The sequence below is a fragment of the Oncorhynchus mykiss genome, chromosome 3 (assembly GCF_057628025.1).
Source record: "Oncorhynchus mykiss isolate SJ-2025 chromosome 3, ASM5762802v1, whole genome shotgun sequence".
NCBI lineage: Eukaryota > Metazoa > Chordata > Actinopteri > Salmoniformes > Salmonidae > Oncorhynchus > Oncorhynchus mykiss.
This window is the reverse complement of record NC_143024.1, coordinates 64081276-64100970: the sequence shown is the minus strand read 5'-3', so window position 1 is coordinate 64100970 and position 19695 is coordinate 64081276. Positions and strand designations below refer to the sequence as shown.

The window sequence follows — 19695 nt, the reverse complement described above, 5'->3', positions numbered from 1 at the left end:
TCTACCCGCTTTTCTCTTTCTCTGTCTCTGTAGCTGTGAGATGTATTAAATAAATAAAAAAACACTTTATTTTCAAGAGTTTATATCTTTATTGATGAATAAAGCAGAGGGTTGCCATCTTTGTGATGAATGGGGTAAGTTTCCTGAGCAAAATATCTGAAAGATCAATCCCAACAACGATTATCGGTAATACTTTGACATCGAGTCATAACCATGAGTCATAATATGGTCATAACAGTCATTACCCATGTATTTACAACTGTTGTGACATATAGCGTTATATTATGGCTGGTTATGACACTTAGAGTCAAAACCCATTTTAATAAAAAAATGTACATTCCAAGAAGTTGAATTTAATTTGAAAGTGTGTCTCTATTTAAAATAAGATGGGGAAAAAATATCCTTTGTTTTTGTTGTAATGAATTCTTTAAAGTCATATTTTTTCCCATCTTATTTTAAATAACTTGTAAAAAAATATACACTTTATGACACAGTCATGAAGCATTATGTCCATCCTATGTCACTTTACTTGGACTAAGAAAATACACTTTATGACACTGTCAAGAAGTATTATGACCATCATAATCATTCGTAAATTCACTTTGGCTATCTTCTCCGATTTCAGAGCACTCTAGTCTGTGTGCCAGAGCGCAGAATAACTACTGAATTTACAAACGCTCAACACCCATTGAATAACACCCAGTAAACATCTCCTTTTGAGTTCTTCTTTGAGCAGTATAAACTGCTATTGCTCAAAAACAGGCAACTAAAAACAGGCAACTAAACATAGAATAACAACCCACAAAATACCTAAGGAATATGGTTATAGAAATATGGTCCCCAATCAGAGACAACGATAAACAGCTGCCTCTGATTGAGAACCAATCTAGGCAATCATAGACATAAACACCTAGACCAGAAAAAACCCCTAGACAATACAAAAACCCCAGACAATACAAAAACTAAACAAACTACCCTTGTCACACCAAGGACGTACACAAGGACGTCCAAGGACGTACACTGGAGACAGCACCCTCCTTCCTGGCTTGATGCCCATTCTAGCCCGGCCAATGCGAGGAGCTGGAATAGAGCGCACCGGGCTAGAATAGCGTACTGGATACACCGTGCGTTCCACCACATAACACGGTGTCCGACCAGTAACATTCTCCCCACAGTAAGCACGAGGAGTTGGCTCAGGTCTCCGACCTGACTTATGCAATCTCCTCGTGTACCCCCCCCCCCCCCCACCCCCCAACTAAAAATATTGGGGCTGCCTCTCGGGCTTCCATGCTAGCCGTGTTCCCTCATATCGTCGCCATTCCTCCTGTGCCATCTCCACCTGCTTCCATGGCAGGGTCTTGTCCCCTGCCTTTACCTCCTCCCAGGTCCAGGATGTCCTCCACTCTTCTTTCTTCCGGGTCCAAGATGTCCACTCCTCTTTAGCATGCTGCTTGTTCCTTTTATTGTGGGTTGTTCGGTCACGGTCGTCGTAAGGAGGCGACCAAGGCACAGCGTGGTAAGCGTACATGACTCTTTTAATGAAAGAACGAACACTGAACAAAACAACGAACCGTGACGCTATATGACTAGTGCAAACAGGCAACTAAACATAGAATAACAACCCACAAAATACCCAAGGAATATGGCTACCTAAATATGGTCCCCAATCAGAGACAATGATAAACAGCTGCCTCGGATGTCTATTATGGCAGCCCCCTCTCTGATTCAGAGGGGTTGGGTTAAATGCGGAAGACACATTTCAGTTGAGTGCATTCAGTTGTGCAACTGACTAGGTATCCCCCTTTCCTTTCATTCATATTCCATTCACCCAGTTCAATGTAACATCGATTGGTTTAGGTTACTACATTAGACAACATTTTTCCCTATACCCATCATGAGGTTGCTACAACCTATCCTATGAATGAAAGTTTACAACCTAGGTGCACACAGGTCGAGAGAAAGATTTGAAGTGACAGTGATATATGGAAAGACAGTGACCCAATCAATATGGACTTGCCTGCATCTAGCTGATCTAGGGTGTAATCATTAGTCCAACAGTTGCAAACGAAAGTTTCTATTGGACAAATTCAGGTATTTGTATCCCTGTTTTGTTCCGTTTGCTTCCGTTTAATAAATGTCTTTCAACAGAATCGGTGGAATGAATATACCCCTGATCACACGCAAACATTTCAGTTTAACCCTTGTGTAGTCTTAACATTCTGCATAGTCCCCTTGTCTCAAGGGTCACAAATGACCCGCCTTCACTAAACCCCTAAAATAAAGCAGCTTAATTGAATGTTAAACTCCAAATCTATTTTGCATGAAGAAACAACCTGTCATTCATCAAACTTTGTGAATATCTGGGTTTTATTTTATAACTGCCGGGTCAAAAATGACCATAAGACAATATTTTTTTTCACCTTTATTTATCCAGGTAGACCAGTTGAGAACAAGTTCTCATTTACAACTGCGACCTGGCCAAGATAAAGCAAAGCAGTGAGACAAAAACAACAACCCAGAGTTACACAAACAAACGTACAGTCAATAACACAATAGAAAAATCAATGTACAGTGTGTGCAAATGTAGAAGAGTAGGGAGGTAAGGCAATAAACAGGCCACAGTGGCAAAATAATGACAATTTAGCATTAACACTGGAGTGATAGATGTGCAGATGATGTGCAAGTAGAGATACTGGGGTGCAAAAGAGCAAGGGGATAAATAAAAATATAACGACGAGGTAGTTGGGTGTGCTATTTACAGATTGGCTGTGTACAGGTACAGTGATCTGTGAGCTGCTCTGACAGTTGATGCTTAAAGTTAGAGAGGGAGATATAAGTCTCCAGCTTCAGTGATTTTTGCAATTTGTTCCAGTCATTGGCAGCAGAGAACTGGAAGGAAAGGCGGCCAAAGGAAGTGTTGGCTTTGGGGAAGACCAGTGAAATATACCTTCTGGAGCATGTGCTACGGGTGGGTGTTGCTATGGTGACAAGTGAGCTGAGGTAAGGCGGGACTTTACCTAGCAAAGACTTATAGATGACACGGAGCCAGTGGATTTGGTGACTAATATGTAGTGAGGGCCAGCCAACAAGAGCATACAGGTCACAGTGGTGGGTAGTATATGGGGCATTGGTGACAAAACGGATGACACTGTTATAGACTACATCCAGTTTGCTGAGTAGAGTGTTGGAGGCTATTTTGCAAATGACATCGCCGAAGTCAAGGATCGATAGGATAGTCAGTTTTACGAGGGTATGTTTGGCAGCATGAGTGAAGGAGGCTTTGTTGCGAAATAAGAAGCCGATTCTAGAAATAATTTTGGATTTGAGATGCTTAATGTGAGTCTGGAAGGAGAGTTTACAGTCTAACCAGACAACTAGGTATTTGTAGTTGTCCACATATTCTAGAACCGTCCAGAGTAGTGATGCTAGTCGGGCGGGTAGCAATCGGTTGAATGTATTTAGTTTTAGTTTTACTAGAATTTAAAATCAGTTGGAGGTCACAGAAGGAGTGTTGTGTGGTATTGAAGCTCGTTTGAAGGTTTGTTAACAGTGTCCAAAGAAGGGCCAGATGTATACAGAATGGTGTTGTCTGCATAGAGGTGGATTAGAGAATCACCAGCAGCAAGAGCGACATCATTGATATATACAGAAAAAAAAGAGTCGGCCAAGAATTGAACCCTGTGGCACCTCCATAGAGACTGCCAGAGGCCCGGACAACCGGCCCTCCGATTTGACACACTGAACTCTTCTGAGAAGTAGTTGGTGAACCAGGCGAGGCAGTCATTTGAGAAACCAAGGCTATTGGATCTGCCGATAAGAATGGGGTGATTGACAGAGTCGAAAGCCTTGACCAGGTCGATGAAAACGGCTACACAGTACTGTCTTTTATCAATGACGGTTATGATATCGTATAAGATCTTGAGCGTGGCTGAGGTGCACCCATGACCAGCTCGGAAACCAGATTGCATAGTGGAGAAGGTACAGTGGTATTCGAAATGGTCGGTGATCTGTTTGTTAACTTGGCTTTCGATGACTTTAAAAAGACAGGGCAGCATGGATATAGGTCTATAACCATTTGGGTCTTGGAGCTCTTTGGCGATCTCAGATGATCTTTGTACCCTGGCGGTGTACAGCGTTCATGGAAATATGAACAGAGGCAATGTTTCACTTTTTCTAATATTGGGGTCACTGTCAGAAAAGTAATTTCAAGTTGAATTTCAAGTTGAAAAAATATAATTTAGGTTGTTTTCTCTGCTGTTAAACAAGTGGTGGGTCATTTTTTGACCCTCAAGACAACACAATGGTTAATAGCCACATACAAACAGCTTGGTGTATTCCTTCTCGCATCTACATGCTCTCCTCCTCTCACCCTTCATATCATAACCGCTACACACAGCCTACATCGTTGTCACCATATTATCTAAAGTAGCATCATAGTCAACATAACTAATAGAACTAACGTGTTAGTAAACCCGCTACAATCATGCAGTACAGTGTACAGTCAGTTTAGCAGTTACACCAGTGGGCCCCGGGGGCAATAAATTAGGAAGAGTTCCAGTTTTGGATAATCATAGCCAGCTAGCTAACATGGCATCTCTTTTTTTGAGCCGGGTATTAGAATAGGCTAAAGTATCTAGCTGTCTTTGCCAGCTAAGTAAGTGAAAAATAGCATAAAATATATCTCACTCATGCTCCTTCATTTTTGAAGAAACTAAAATAACTGTTCAACTGTTGTCTTTCTCTTTGTGTCAACTACTAACCTCATTTTATGCACTGCAGTGATAGCTACTGTAGCTTATGCCTTCAGTACTAGATTCATTCTCTGATCCTTTGATTTGGTGGACAACATATCAGTTCATGCTGCAAGAGCTCTATAGGTTGGAGGATGTCCTCCGGAAGTTGTCATTATTATTGTGTAAGTCTATGGAAGTGTGTCAGAACCATGAGCTCCTAGGTTTTGTATTAAAGTCAATGTACCCAGAGGAGGACGATAGCTAGCTTTCCTCTGGCTACACAATTGTGCTACCCTACAGAGTAATGTTGAGGCTACTGGAGACCTTCAATGCAAAACAATATGTTTTAATCAATTATTTTGTGATGTGAATATTTTTGGATAGTTTTATCTTAAAAGGATATCTTTTAAATGTTTCCGTTTTTTTAAATTAAATACACTGAAGATAATGATCCTACTGTAAAACATGCATTAAACATACATTAAATAAATAAATTCAGCATGAACAGGAAAGTACAAAAAAAAAGTGGGATAGATAGACACAGCTAAACCTTTACAAAAATTTTAGTAAGGGGTGTCAGGTGCGGTCAATGGACATCTCCGAGTGTCCCCTCACCCTCTCCAAAGTGTCCTAAGTATGTAAAGTAGGTATTTCCATTGCTACTACACATTGAATGTGCCTATGAGTTATTGGTTACTATAAAACACAATTTCCACAATATCAACCTCTCAAACATTGTGGTGGTGTCAGGGGACAACTAGGGGACATCCAGGGGACATCCAAGTGAACCTGGGTGGTACGGGCTCCACATAATCTTCAATAGCTTCATGCCATCTGTCCTCAGGTTAATCTCCCTCTGTTTCAGTGCCCCTACATCTTGTCATCTCTCTTCTCTGTTGAGGCTAGGTGTCCTCTCTGCCCCCGCACCCCTAGATGAACTGTCTGAGAGGGGAGTGGAGCCAGGGCCTGCAGTGGGGGCATTGGAATAGGAGTGGGGGCTTTTGTTGAGTGGTGGAGCTTGAATCATCAGTAGACACAGCATTAGAGAATGTAGAGGGGGTTGTGTATCTAGCAAGAAAGAGTGAAGACCTTAACCGGTGCTTGCTGTGGGGAGTAAAATAAAGGAATATTAAAGTGATCAATAATGTTGTAAGATACACATCATTGCATAACGTACTAATTCTGAACTACATTACTGTCATATAAAGGCAATATACTAAAAGATAACACCCAGACTAAATTCCCATATGGTGGCTTTTAGCACACCATCTCACAGCCCTCTCTCAGAGACAACCTCTTCAGTAGGCACCCCTCCGCCACTGGACATAGAAGGCCAGGGGGTTCTAAACTGGCCTTTCACAACTAGCAAGCGGTGAGGAGCATTTTTGTAGTAATAATAATGTGTTTTTTGTGTGGTTTTTTTCTGATTGGGTGGGTCTGGCAGGGCCTGCACCCCCAGTGGGTGTGCCTGTGTCCAGCCAGGCCAACCCATGCCTACGCCCTGCCTCCCAGTGGAAAACTAATTTGAAATATTGCACAAATAGGACACAGTTACATACTGTAGGCCTATGCTGTGTGTACAGGCCAAATCACAAAAAAACAGACCACAACTATAACAAAACAACATTACTGTAATGTATAGTAAAAGCAATAAACTAGCCTATGCAATGCAGAATGTGGGACAAAGGTAGCATACCTTTAGAGACAAAAGTAACAATGGCCATGAGAGCACTGCTGTGTGATGTAAAAAGTCATAGTCAATCGATCAAAAACATAACACTCTTAGCAAAATCTTTTATCTTTAATTTACAATCTGTAGAATCTATGAGAATAGAAAGGTTCAGAACTTTTGTGAAAACTCAAAGCACATTTCAAATATATAACAAATATACCTAAAACCTGGATGGTGTTCAGAGATAGATGGGAGGGGTTGAATGGAGCTGAAGTGTCGGACTAAAAATAACAAGATATTTTGCATTAATTATACTGTGTCCATAAAATGTATATACAGTGCCTTGCGAAAGTATTCGGCCCCCTTGAACTTTGCGACCTTTTGCCACATTTCAGGCTTCAAACATAAAGATATAAAACTGTATTTTTTTGTGAAGAATCAACAACAAGTGGGACACAATCATGAAGTGGAACGACATTTATTGGATATTTCAAACTTTTTTAACAAATCAAAAACTGAAAAATTGGGCGTGCAAAATTATTCAGCCCCTTTACTTTCAGTGCAGCAAACTCTCTCCAGAAGTTCAGTGAGGATCTCTGAATGATCCAATGTTGACCTAAATGATTAATGATGATAAATACAATCCACCTGTGTGTAATCAAGTCTCCGTATAAATGCACCTGCACTGTGATAGTCTCAGAGGTCCGTTAAAAGCGCAGAGAGCACCATGAAGAACAAGGAACACACCAGGCAGGTCCGAGATACTGTTGTGAAGAAGTTTAAAGCCGGATTTGGATACAAAAAGATTTCCCAAGCTTTAAACATCCCAAGGAGCACTGTGCAAGCGATAATATTGAAATGGAAGGAGTATCAGACCACTGCAAATCTACCAAGACCTGGCCGTCCCTCTAAACTTTCAGCTCATACAAGGAGAAGACTGATCAGAGATACAGCCAAGAGGCCCATGATCACTCTGGATGAACTGCAGAGATCTAGAGCTGAGGTGGGAGACTCTGTCCATAGGACAACAATCAGTCGTATATTGCACAAATCTGGCCTTTATGGAAGAGTGGCAAGAAGAAAGACATTTCTTAAAGATATCCATAAAAAGTGTTGTTTAAAGTTTGCCACAAGCCACCTGGGAGACACACCAAACATGTGGAAGAAGGTGCTCTGGTCAGATGAAACCAAAATTGAACTTTTTGGCAACAATGCAAAACGTTATGTTTGGCGTAAAAGCAATGCAGCTCATCACCCTGAACACACCATACCCACTGTCAAACATGGTGGTGGCAGCATCATGGTTTGGGCCTGCTTTTCTTCAGCAGGGACAGGGAAGATGGTTAAAATTGATGGGAAGATGGATGGAGCCAAATACAGGACCATTCTGGAAGAAAACCTGATGGAGTCTGCAAAAGACCTGAGACTGGGACGGAGATTTGTCTTCCAACAAGACAATGATCCAAAACATAAAGCAAAATCTACAATGGAATGGTTCAAAAATAAACATAACCAGGTGTTAGAATGGCCAAGTCAAAGTCCAGACCTGAATCCAATCGAGAATCTGTGGAAAGAACTGAAAACTGCTGTTCACAAATGCTGTCCATCCAACCTCACTGAGCTCGAGCTGTTTTGCAAGGAGGAATGGAAAAAAATTTCAGTCTCTCGATGTGCAAAACTGATAGAGACATACCCCAAGCGACTTACAGCTGTAATGCAGCAAAAGGTGGCGCTACAAAGTATTAACTTAAGGGGGCTGAATAATTTTGCACGCCCAATTTTTCAGTTTTTGATTTGTTAAAAAAGTTTGAAATATCCAATAAATGTTGTTCCACTTCATGATTGTGTCCCACTTGTTGTTGATTCTTCACAAAAAAATACAGTTTTATATCTTTATGTTTGACGCCTGAAATGTGGCAAAAGGTCGCAAAGTTTAAGGGGGCCGAATACTTTCGCAAGGCACTGTACATACAGTGCATTCAGAAAGTATTCAGACTCCTTTACTTCTTCCACATTTTGTTACGTTACAGCCCTATTCTAAATTATACATTTATTTCTCATCAATCTACACACAATACACCATAATCACCTCCCTGACCAATGCCCTTCTCCCCCAGTTGCTCAGTTTGGCTGGGCAGCCAGCTCTAGGAGAGTCTTGGTGGTGGACTTTGCTGCAGAAATGTTTTGGTAGCCTTCTCCAGATCTGTGCCTCGACACAATGCTTTCTAGGAGCTCTACTGTCACGCCCTGACCATAGAGAGCGTTTTATGCCTCTATTTTGGTTTGGTCAGGGTGTGATTTGAGTGGGCAGTCTATGTTCTATGATTTTCTATTTCTATGTGTTTGGCCGGGTGTGGATCTCAGAGGCAACTGTCTATCGTTGTCTCTGATTGAGAACCATCCTTTCCCCCCCCCACCTGTTTTGTGGGAAGTTAACTTTGTCTTTGTTCATGGCACATAGCGCAAAGCTTCACGGTTTGGTTTTGTTCTTTGTTTTGTCGGCGTCATTTTTAATAAAAAGGAAAATGTAAGCTTACCATGCTGCACCTTGGTCCAGTCATTCAGCCAGCCGTGACATCTACGGACAATTCCTTTGACTTCATGGCTTGGTTTTTGCTTTGACATTCACTGTCAACTGTGAGACCTTATATAGACAGGTGGGTTGCCTTTCCAAATCATGTCCAATCAATTGAAATTACCACAGGTGGACTCAAATCAAGTTGTAGAAACATCTCAAGGGTGATCAATGGAAACAGAACGCACTTGAGCTCAATTTCGAGTCTGAATATGTATGTAAATAAGGTATTTATGTTTTTGTTCTGAATCAATTAGAAAAAATATCTAAAAACCTGTTTTGCTTTGTCGTTATGTGGTAATGTGTGTAGATTGCTGAGGAAGGTGTTTTATTTAATACTTTTTAGAATAAGGCTATAACGTAGCAAAATGTGGAAAAAGTCAAGGGGTCTGAATTCTTTCCGGAGGCACTGTAAGCATTTTGCTGCACCTTTTATACCTGCTGTAAACTGTGTATGTGATGAATGTAATTGGATTTAGACATTTTTGAGACATTTTTCGTTCACAAAGCAAGCAATGGATAAGAGCTGTTCTTTCACCATCGTGTTCAGCTTGGTCTGAATACAAAAATGTATGTGAGACACAATCCTCTGGTCTCGGATAAGATCATTTTGACCATGGTGGTCTCTAATGTCTTGGTCGCTGACAGCTTAATCTAAAACAAGCTCCTTAATTATGCCAGATACTCTACCACCCATGCTATTAAATTCACGAGATGCTCTCAAAACATGATTGATTGCAGCTTCACACTCAGAGAGGTTGCCTGTTGGAATTCACATGGCCCTATTACAGATGGGTCGTTCCATCAATTCGGTGCCTTTTGAGATGTGTAACTTGTTGGGAAAAAAACTGTTGATTTCACCAAATTGTAACATTATGTCATAAAGAGCACATGTTCAACTTAATAAAAAACACATTTTCCCATCTCGAGATCAAATAAAAAAAATACTATAGTAAATGCCTATTATGTGCCGAAATAAAGTACAGAATAGAGGATTTCATCTTAACTCATCCTTGAATCCCCTTGTGACTGGGGAAATGGAAGCTTGTTGTGTGCAACATGGAGGGGAAATTGAATATAAGCCTCATCCCAGAAATACGTAGGTTAGGATATGCTCGACTCACTCAGTTTTACACCAAATACACAACAAAAATGCAAAAAGGAGTAGAATCAGCTCACCTTGTCATGTATTGTCATGTTGTGTCTTGTTTCTGTCCTTTCTCTTCACCCTGTCTCCCTCTGCTGGTCGTTTTAGGTTACCTTTTCTCCCCCTCTTTCCCCCAGCTGTTCCTTGTCTCCTCCTAACTACCTCGTCACCCCTTTTCCCACCTGTTCCCTTTTTCCCTCTGATTAGTCCTCTATATCTCTCTCTGTTTTTGTTTCTGTCTTTGTCGGATTCTTGTTTGTGTTATTCATGCCTGAACCAGACTATCGTCATGTTTGCTGCAACCTTGTCCTGTCCTGTCGGAATCTGCCGGTCCATCTGAGCCTACCTATGTTTTGTCATTAAAGAAGCTCTGTTTACGTTAATTCGCTTTTGGGTCCTCATTCACGCACCGTAACAGAAGAATCCGACCAAGAATGGACCCAGCGACTTCGGATCCTCTCCACTCAGCCGTCGAGATCCAGGGAGCGATGCTAGGCAGACACGAGCAGGAATTGTCTGCTGCTCGACATGCCGTTGAGACCCTGGCCACCCAAGTCTCCAACCTCACAGAACAGGTTCACCATCTCCGCCTCGATCCACCGGCCACTTCCAGGGCTTTCGAATCTCCGGAGCCCAGAATCAATAACCCGCCGTGTTACTCTGGGGAGCCCACTGAATGCCGCTCGTTCCTCACCCAGTGTGATATTGTGTTTTCTCTCCAGCCCAACACTTACTCCAGGAGCACTGCTCGTGTCGCCTACGTCGTATCTCTCCTTACTGGACGGGCTCGTGAGTGGGGCACGGCAATCTGGGAGGCAAGGGCTGAGTGTACTAACCAGTATCAGGACTTTAAGGAGGAGATGATACGGGTTTTTGATCGATCTGTTTTTGGGGAGGAGGCTTCCAGGGTCCTGTCTTCCCTATGTCAAGGTAATCGATCCATAACAGACTACTCTATTGAGTTTTGCACTCTTGCTGCCTCCAGTGGCTGGAACGAGCCGGCTTTGCTCGCTCGTTTTCTGGAGGGTCTCCGCGCAGAGGTAAAGGATGAGATTCTCTCCCGGGAGGTTCCTTCCAGCGTGGATTCCTTGATTGAACTCGCTATTCGCATTGAGCGACGGGTTGATCTTCGTCACCGAGCTCGTGGAAAGGAGCTCGCGTTCTCCGTTACCCCCCTCTCCGCATCACTACCATCTTCCTCTGCCGGCTCGGGTGCTGAGCCTATGCAGCTGGGAGGTATCCGCATCTCGACTAAGGAGAGGGAACGGAGAATCACCAACCGCCTCTGTCTCTATTGCGGTTCTGCTGGTCATTTTGTCACTTCATGTCCAGTAAAAGCCAGAGCTCATCAGTAAGCGGAGGGCTACTGGTGAGCGCTACTACTCCTGTCTCTCCTTCAAGATCCTGCACTACCTTGTCGGTCCATCTACGCTGGACCGGTTCGTCAGCTTCCTGCAGTGCCTTAATAGACTCTGGGGCGGAGGGCTGTTTTATGGACGAGACCTGGGCTCGGGAACATGACATTCCTCTCAGACAGTTAAGGGAGTCCACGGCCTTGTTCGCCCTGGATGGTAGTCCTCTCCCCAGGATTCAGCGTGAGACGCTACCTTTAACCCTCACTGTTTCTGGTAATCATAGCGAAACCATTTCTTTTTTAATTTTTCGTTCACCTTTTACACCTGTTGTTTTGGGCCATCCCTGGCTAGTTTGTCATAATCCTTCCATTAATTGGTCTAGTAATTCTATCCTCTCCTGGAACGTCTCTTGTCATGTGAAATGTTTAATGTCTGCTATCCCTCCTGTTTCCTCTGTCTCTTCTTCACAGGAGGAGCCTGGTGATTTGACAGGGGTGCCGGAGGAATATCACGATCTGCGCACGGTGTTCAGTCGGTCCAGGGCCACCTCTCTTCCTCCACACCGGTCGTATGATTGTAGTATTGATCTCCTTCCGGGAACCACTCCCCCCCGGGGTAGACTATACTCTCTGTCGGCTCCCGAACGTAAGGCTCTCGAAGATTATTTGTCTGTAGCTCTTGCCGCCGGTACCATAGTCCCCTCCTCCTCTCCCGCCGGAGCGGGGTTTTTTTTTGTTAAGAAGAAGGACGGGTCCCTGCGAGGGCTGAATGACATAACAGTGAAGAATCGTTATCCGCTTCCTCTTATGTCTTCAGCCTTCGAGATCCTGCAGGGAGCCAGGTTTTTCACTAAGTTGGACCTTCGTAACGCTTACCATCTCGTGCGCATCAGGGAGGGGGACGAGTGGAAGACGGCGTTTAACACTCCGTTAGGGCACTTTGAATACCGGGTTCTTCCTTTCGGCCTCGCTAACGCTCCAGCTGTCTTTCAGGCATTAGTCAATGATGTCCTGAGAGACATGCTGAACATCTTTGTTTTCGTTTACCTTGACGATATCCTGATTTTTTCACCGTCACTCCAGATTCATGTTCAGCACGTTCGACGTGTCCTCCAGCGCCTTTTAGAGAATTGTCTTTTTGTGAAGGCTGAGAAGTGCTCTTTTCATGCCTCCTCCGTCACATTTCTCGGTTCTGTTATTTCCGCTGAAGGCATTAAGATGGATCCCGCTAAGGTCCAAGCTGTCATTGATTGGCCCGTCCCTAAGTCACGCGTCGAGCTGCAGCGCTTTCTCGGCTTCGCGAACTTCTATCGTCGTTTCATCCGTAATTTCGGTCAGGTGGCAGCTCCTCTCACAGCCCTTACTTCTGTCAAGACGTGCTTTAAGTGGTCCGTTTCCGCCCAGGGAGCTTTTGATCTCCTCAAGAATCGTTTTACATCCGCACCTATCCTTGTTACACCTGACGTCACTAGACAGTTCGTTGTCGAGGTTGACGCGTCAGAGGTGGGCGTGGGAGCCATTCTTTCTCAGCGCTCCCTCTCTGACGACAAGGTCCACCCTTGCGCGTATTTTTCTCATCGCCTGTCGCCGTCGGAACGTAACTATGATGTGGGAAACCGCGAACTGCTCGCCATCCGCTTAGCCCTAGGCGAATGGCGACAGTGGTTGGAGGGGGCGACCGTTCCTTTTGTCGTTTGGACTGACCATAGGAACCTTGAGTACATCCGTTCTGCCAAACGACTTAATGCGCGTCAGGCGCGCTGGGCGCTGTTTTTCGCTCGTTTCGAGTTCGTGATTTCTTATCGTCCGGGCTCTAAGAACACCAAGCCTGATGCTTTATCTCGTCTCTTCAGTTCTTCAGTAGCCTCCACTGACCCCGAGGGGATTCTCCCTGAGGGGCGTGTTGTCGGGTTGACTGTCTGGGGAATTGAGAGGCAGGTAAAGCAAGCACTCACTCAAACTCCGTCGCCGCGCGCTTGTCCTAGGAACCTTCTTTTCGTTCCCGTTCCTACTCGTCTGGCCGTTCTTCAGTGGGCTCACTCTGCCAAGTTAGCCGGCCATCCTGGCGTTCGGGGTACGCTTGCTTCCATTCGCCAGCGTTTTTGGTGGCCCACCCGGGAGCATGACACGCGTCGCTTCGTGGCTGCTTGTTCGGTCTGCGCGCAGACTAAGTCCGGTAACTCCCCTCCTGCCGGCCGTCTCAGGCCGCTTCCCATTCCCTCTCGACCGTGGTCTCACATCGCCTTAGATTTTGTCACCGGACTGCCTTCGTCAGCGGGGAAGACTGTTATTCTTACGGTTGTCGACAGGTTCTCTAAGGCGGCTCATTTTATTCCCCTTGCTAAGCTTCCTTCTGCTAAAGAGACGGCACAAATCATCATCGAGAATGTTTTCAGAATTCATGGCCTTCCGTCAGACGTCGTTTCGGACAGAGGTCCGCAATTCACGTCTCAATTTTGGAGGGAGTTTTGCCGTTTGATTGGGGCTTCCGTCAGTCTCTCTTCCGGCTTTCACCCCCAGTCTAACGGTCAAGCAGAACGGGCCAATCAGACTATTGGTCGCATCTTACGCAGTCTTTCTTTTCGCAACCCTGCGTCTTGGTCAGAACAGCTCCCCTGGGCAGAATACACCCACAACTCGCTTCCTTCGTCTGCGACCGGGCTATCTCCTTTTCAGAGTAGCCTCGGGTACCAGCCTCCGCTGTTCTCATCTCAGTTCGCCGAGTCCAGCGTCCCCTCCGCTCAGGCTTTTGTCCAACGTTGCGAGCGCACCTGGAAGAGGGTCAGGTCTGCACTTTGCCGTTATAGGGCGCAGACTGTGAGGGCTGCTAATAAGCGCAGAACTAAGAGTCCTAGATATTGTCGCGGTCAGAGAGTTTGGCTCTCCACTCAGAACCTTCCCCTTAAGACCGCTTCTCGCAAGTTGACCCCGCGGTTCATTGGTCCGTTCCGTATTGCTCAGATCATTAATCCTGTCGCAGTTCGACTTCTTCTTCCGCGATATCTTCGTCGCGTCCACCCGGTCTTCCATGTCTCCTGTGTCAAGCCCGTTCTTCGCGCCCCCGCTCGTCTTCCCCCCCCCCCCCATCCTTGTCGAGGGCGCACCCATCTACAGGGTCCGTAGGATTTTGGACATGCGTCCTCGGGGCCGTGGTCATCAGTACCTAGTAGATTGGGAGGGGTACGGTCCTGAGGAGAGGAGTTGGGTTCCCTCTCGGGACGTGCCGGACCGTGCGCTGATCGATGATTTCCTCCGTTGCCGCCAGGGTTCCTCCTCGAGTGCGCCAGGAGGCGCTCGGGTGAGTGGGGGGGTACTGTCATGTATTGTCATGTTGTGTCTTGTTTCTGTCCTTTCTCTTCACCCTGTCTCCCTCTGCTGGTCGTTTTAGGTTACATTTTCTCCCCCTCTTTCCCCCAGCTGTTCCTTGTCTCCTCCTAACTACCTCGTCACCCCTTTTCCCACCTGTTCCCTTTTTCCCTCTGATTAGTCCTCTATATCTCTCTCTGTTTTTGTTTCTGTCTTTGTCGGATTCTTGTTTGTGTTATTCATGCCTGAACCAGACTATCGTCATGTTTGCTGCAACCTTGTCCTGTCCTGTCGGAATCTGCCGGTCCATCTGAGCCTACCTATGTTTTGTCATTAAAGAAGCTCTGTTTACGTTAATTCGCTTTTGGGTCCTCATTCACGCACCGTAACACACCTGCTTTTACACTTATCACATTAAAAAACAAATCTGCAGAAATTACTTTGTCAAAACAACAAAATAACTAGGGCTTCACAATGATGGAGGTGAAACTATTCCTTTATATATATATATATATATATATATATATTCAAAAGAAACATTAAACATATAATAACTCAATTGGGATTCAATTAAAAATAAACTGTCCTTCATGTTAAGGTCAACCTTGAACTCTCATTTTAAACTTGGAGAAATTTTGGGGTTACGTTGGTTAAAATCTTTCTGGAAGTCACAGAGGGTGCACTGAAGGACATCTTTATTAATGTAAAAACATGTATTGTAGTCTCCATGTGGTCAATATTAAGGGGTACTTCATTGAATATAACAGGCTTTTTAAAATGAATATTGGTGCACAATTTCTACTTAAAACATCAAAATGATGCAAAATGCACTCATTTTGTGGAATGACCCAGATATTATTATGTATCAGATGTGCTCACACTGTAGCATGGGGATAAATACAGTATATATTACTTGTAGATGATAAAGCCTGCCACAGATGGAGAAAATAAGCACTCCCATTGAAGACAAATTGGCGTCGAAACAGATGGATGTCCTTCAGTCATATATTAATTTCTGGTATTTATTGTCATTTTGTTTTAGAACCTCTTAAAAACTTATTGCGACTAGGGGGCGATATTTTAATTTTTTGGATGAAAAACGTTCCCGTTTTAAACAAGATATTTTGTCACGAAAAGATGCTCGACTATGCATATAATTGACAGCTTTGGATAGAAAACACTCTGACGTTTCCAAAACGGCAAAGATATTGTCTGTGAGTGCAACAGAACTGATGTTACAGGCGAAACCCAGATAATAATCCAATCAGGAAGTGACGCATTTTTTTAAACTCATGCCAATGACTCCTTATATGGCTGTGAATGAGCTACGAATGAGCTTACGTTTTCTACGTATTCCCCAAGGTGTCTACAGCATTGTGACGTCTTTTTACGCATTTCTGTTGAAGAATAGCCATAAGGGACCATATTTAGCAAGTGGTCACATGGTGTCTCCTGCAGAATATCTTGTGTAAAATACTGAGGTAGCCATTTTTCCAATCGCTTCTTATGAGAAACCAATTGTCTCGACGGATATATTATCGAATATATTTGTTAAAAACACCTTGAGGATTGATCCTAAACAACGTTTGCCGTGTTTCTGTCGATATTATGGAGCTAATTTGGAAAAAAGTTTGGCGTTGTAGTGATAGCATTTCCCGGTCGATTTCTCAGCCAAGCATGATGAACAAACGGGAGCTATTTCGCCTACAAAAATAATATTTTGGGGAAAGAGGAACATTTGCTATCTAACTGGGAGTCTCCTGAGTGAAAACATCTGAAGTTCTTCAAAGGTAAATTATTTAATTTGATTGCTTTTCTTATTTTCGTGAAAATGTTGCCTGCTGCCAGCAGAGCCTAGCATAGCATTATGCCATGATAAACTTACACAAATGCTTGTCTAGCGTTGGCTGTAACGCATATTTTGAAAATCTGAGATAACAGTGTGATTAACAAAAGGCTAAGCTTGTGTTTCAATATATTTCATTTGCGATTTTCATGAATAGGAAAAGTTTCTAGGGGTATTTATGTCTGCTGCGTTATGCTAATTAGTTTGAGGCTATGATTACGCTCCCAGATCCGGGATTGCTAGTCGCAAAAATGATCTCTACAGATCGCTGTCCCACCCTCGGGACGGTTGAGCTAATATGTGCTAATATGATTAGCGTGACGTCGTAAGTATGAAGAACATTTCCCAAGACATAGACATATCTGATATTGGCAGAAAGCTTAAACTGCACTGTCCAATTTACAGTAGCTATTAAAGTGAAAGAATGCAATGCTATTGTTTGTGGAGAGTGCACAGTTATGAACTTGAAAGTTATTAATAAACAAATTAGGCATATTTGTAAAGTCTTGATACAAAATTTTCATAAAAAATGCAATGGTTCATTGGATCTGTCTAAAACTTTGCACATTCACTACTGCCATCTAATGGCCAAAATTTAATTGCCCCTGGGCTGGAATAATACATTATCGCCTTTCTCTTGCATTTCAAAGATTATGGTATTATCTTTTACCAGATCTAATGTGTTATATTCTTCTACATTAACTATTTTGGGATAGGGGGCAGCATTTTCACTTTTGGATGAATAGCGTGCCCAGAGTGAACTGCATCCTACTCTGTCCCAGATGCTAATATATGCATATCATTATTAGTATTGGATAGATAACACTGTGAAGTTTCTAAAACTGTTTGAATGATGTCTGTGAGTATAACAGAACTCATATGGCAGGCGAAGGCCTGAGAAAAATCCAACCAGGAAGTGAGAAATCTGAGTTTTGTAGTTTTTCAAAGCTTGGCCTACCGAATACACATTGTCTATGGAGTCAAGTTGCAATTCCTATGGCTTCCACTAGATGTCAACCGTCTTTAGAAACTTGTTTCAGGCTTCTGCTATAAAGGAGAAGCTCATGAGACCTGTTTGAGTCAGTGGTCTGGCAGAGTGTCTCAGGCTCGTGACGCACGCTCCCGACAGAGTTAGCTCTCGTTCCATGGCTTTTCTTCAGACATAGAAATTCTCTGGTTGGAACATTATTGATGTTTTATGTTAAAAACATCCTAAAGATTGATTCCATACATCGTTTGACTTGTTTCTACGACCTGTAATGGAACCTTTCAAGTTTTTGTCTGGACGAAGTACTCGCGCCTCATGAAGATGGATTACTGGTCTGAACACGCTAACAACAAGTGGCTATTCGACTTTATGGAACAAATCAGTAATTTATTGTCGAACTGGGATTCCTGGGAGTGCCTTTTGATGAAGATCATCAAAGGTAAGTGAATATTTATAGTGTTATTTCTAACTTCTGTTGACTCCAAAATGGCGGATATTTCTTTGGCTGGATTGGGCTCTGAGCGCCGTTTTCAGATTATGCTTTTTTCGTAAAGTTTTTTTGAAATCTGACACAGTGGTTGCATTAACCTTTCTGATCTCCCCATCCCGGATCCGGGATCGTGAATACAGACTCAAGCTCATTACCATAACGCAACGTTAACTATTCATGAAAATCGCAAATGAAATGAAATAAATATGCTAGCTCTCAAGCTTAGCCTTTTGTTAACAACACTGTCATCTCAGATTTTCAAAATATGCTTCACAACCATTGCAAAACAAGCATTTGTGTAACAGTATTGATGGCTAACATAGCATTTAGCATTAGCATTCAGCTGGCAACATTTACACAAAAAAACAGAAAAGCATTCAAATAAAATCATTTACCTTTGAAGAACTTCAGATGTTTTCAATGAGGAGACTCTCAGATAGCAAATGTTCAGTTTTTCCTGAAAGATTATTTGTTTAGGACAAATCGCTCCGTTTTCTGCGTCACGTTTAGCTATGAAAAAACCCCTGTATCCAGGATTGTGTAAATCTATCAGCAAGCTCATTAGCATAACACAACGTTAACTATTTATGAAAATCGCAAATGAAATGAAATAAATATGCCATCTCTCAAGCTTAGCCTTTTGTAAACAACACTGTCATCTCAGATTTTCAAAATATGCTTCTCAACCATAGGAAAACAATAATTTGTGTAAAAGTAGCTAGCTAGCGTTAGCATTTCGCGTTAGCATTTAGCGTTAGCATTAGCATTAGCATCCAGCACGCAACATTAACAAAAACATAAAAGCCTTCAAATAAAATCATTTACCTTTGAAGAACTTCTGATGTTTTCAATGAGGATACTCTCAGTTAGATAGCAGATGCTCAGTTTTTCCAAAAAGATTCCTTGTGTATTAGAAATAGCTCCGTTTTATACATCACATTTGGCTACCAAAAAAAATCCGAAAATTCAGTCCTCAAAACACAAACTTTTTTCCAAATTAACTCCATAATATCGACTGAAAACATGGCAAACGTTGTTTAGAATCAATCATCAAGGTGTTTTTCACATATCTCTTCATTGATACATCGTTCTTGGACACATGCTTTCTCCCCTGAATCAAATGGTAAAGTAGAAGCAGCTGGCAATTGCGCACCGAATTCGACGCAGGACACCAGGCGGACACTTGGAAAATGTAGTCTCTTATGGTCAATCTTCCAATGATATGCCTACAAATACGTCACAATGCTGCTAAGACCTTGGGCGAACGACAGAAAGTGTAGGCTCATTCGTTGCGCAATCACAGCCATATAAGGAGAGAATGGAAAACAGAGCTTCAGAAATTCTGCTAATTCCTGGGTGATGCATCATCTTGGTTTCGCCTGTAGAATGAGTTCTGGGGCACTTACAGACAAAATCTTTGCAGATTCTGAAACTTCAGAGTGTTTTCTTTCCAAAACTGTCAAGTTTATATATGCATAGTCGAGCATCTTTTCGGGACAAAATATCGCGCTTAAAACGGGAACGTTTTTTATCCAAAAATGAAATAGCGCCCCTAGAGCTCTAACAGGTTTTAAGGAGAAGTCC

General features: G+C 43.1%; 1 long non-coding RNA gene across 1 annotated transcript; it reads right to left on the bottom strand.

The window, feature by feature from the left end:
- Positions 1 to 5267: 5267 nt before the first annotated feature.
- Positions 5268 to 19366, bottom strand: LOC149984643 (uncharacterized). Its single transcript, XR_016494762.1, has 3 exons — positions 18937 to 19366; positions 18507 to 18568; positions 5268 to 5699 (listed from the first exon to the last, which is right to left on the bottom strand). It is a non-coding gene; the product is annotated as an uncharacterized LOC149984643 (long non-coding RNA).
- Between the last annotated feature and the right edge of the window lie 329 nt (positions 19367 to 19695).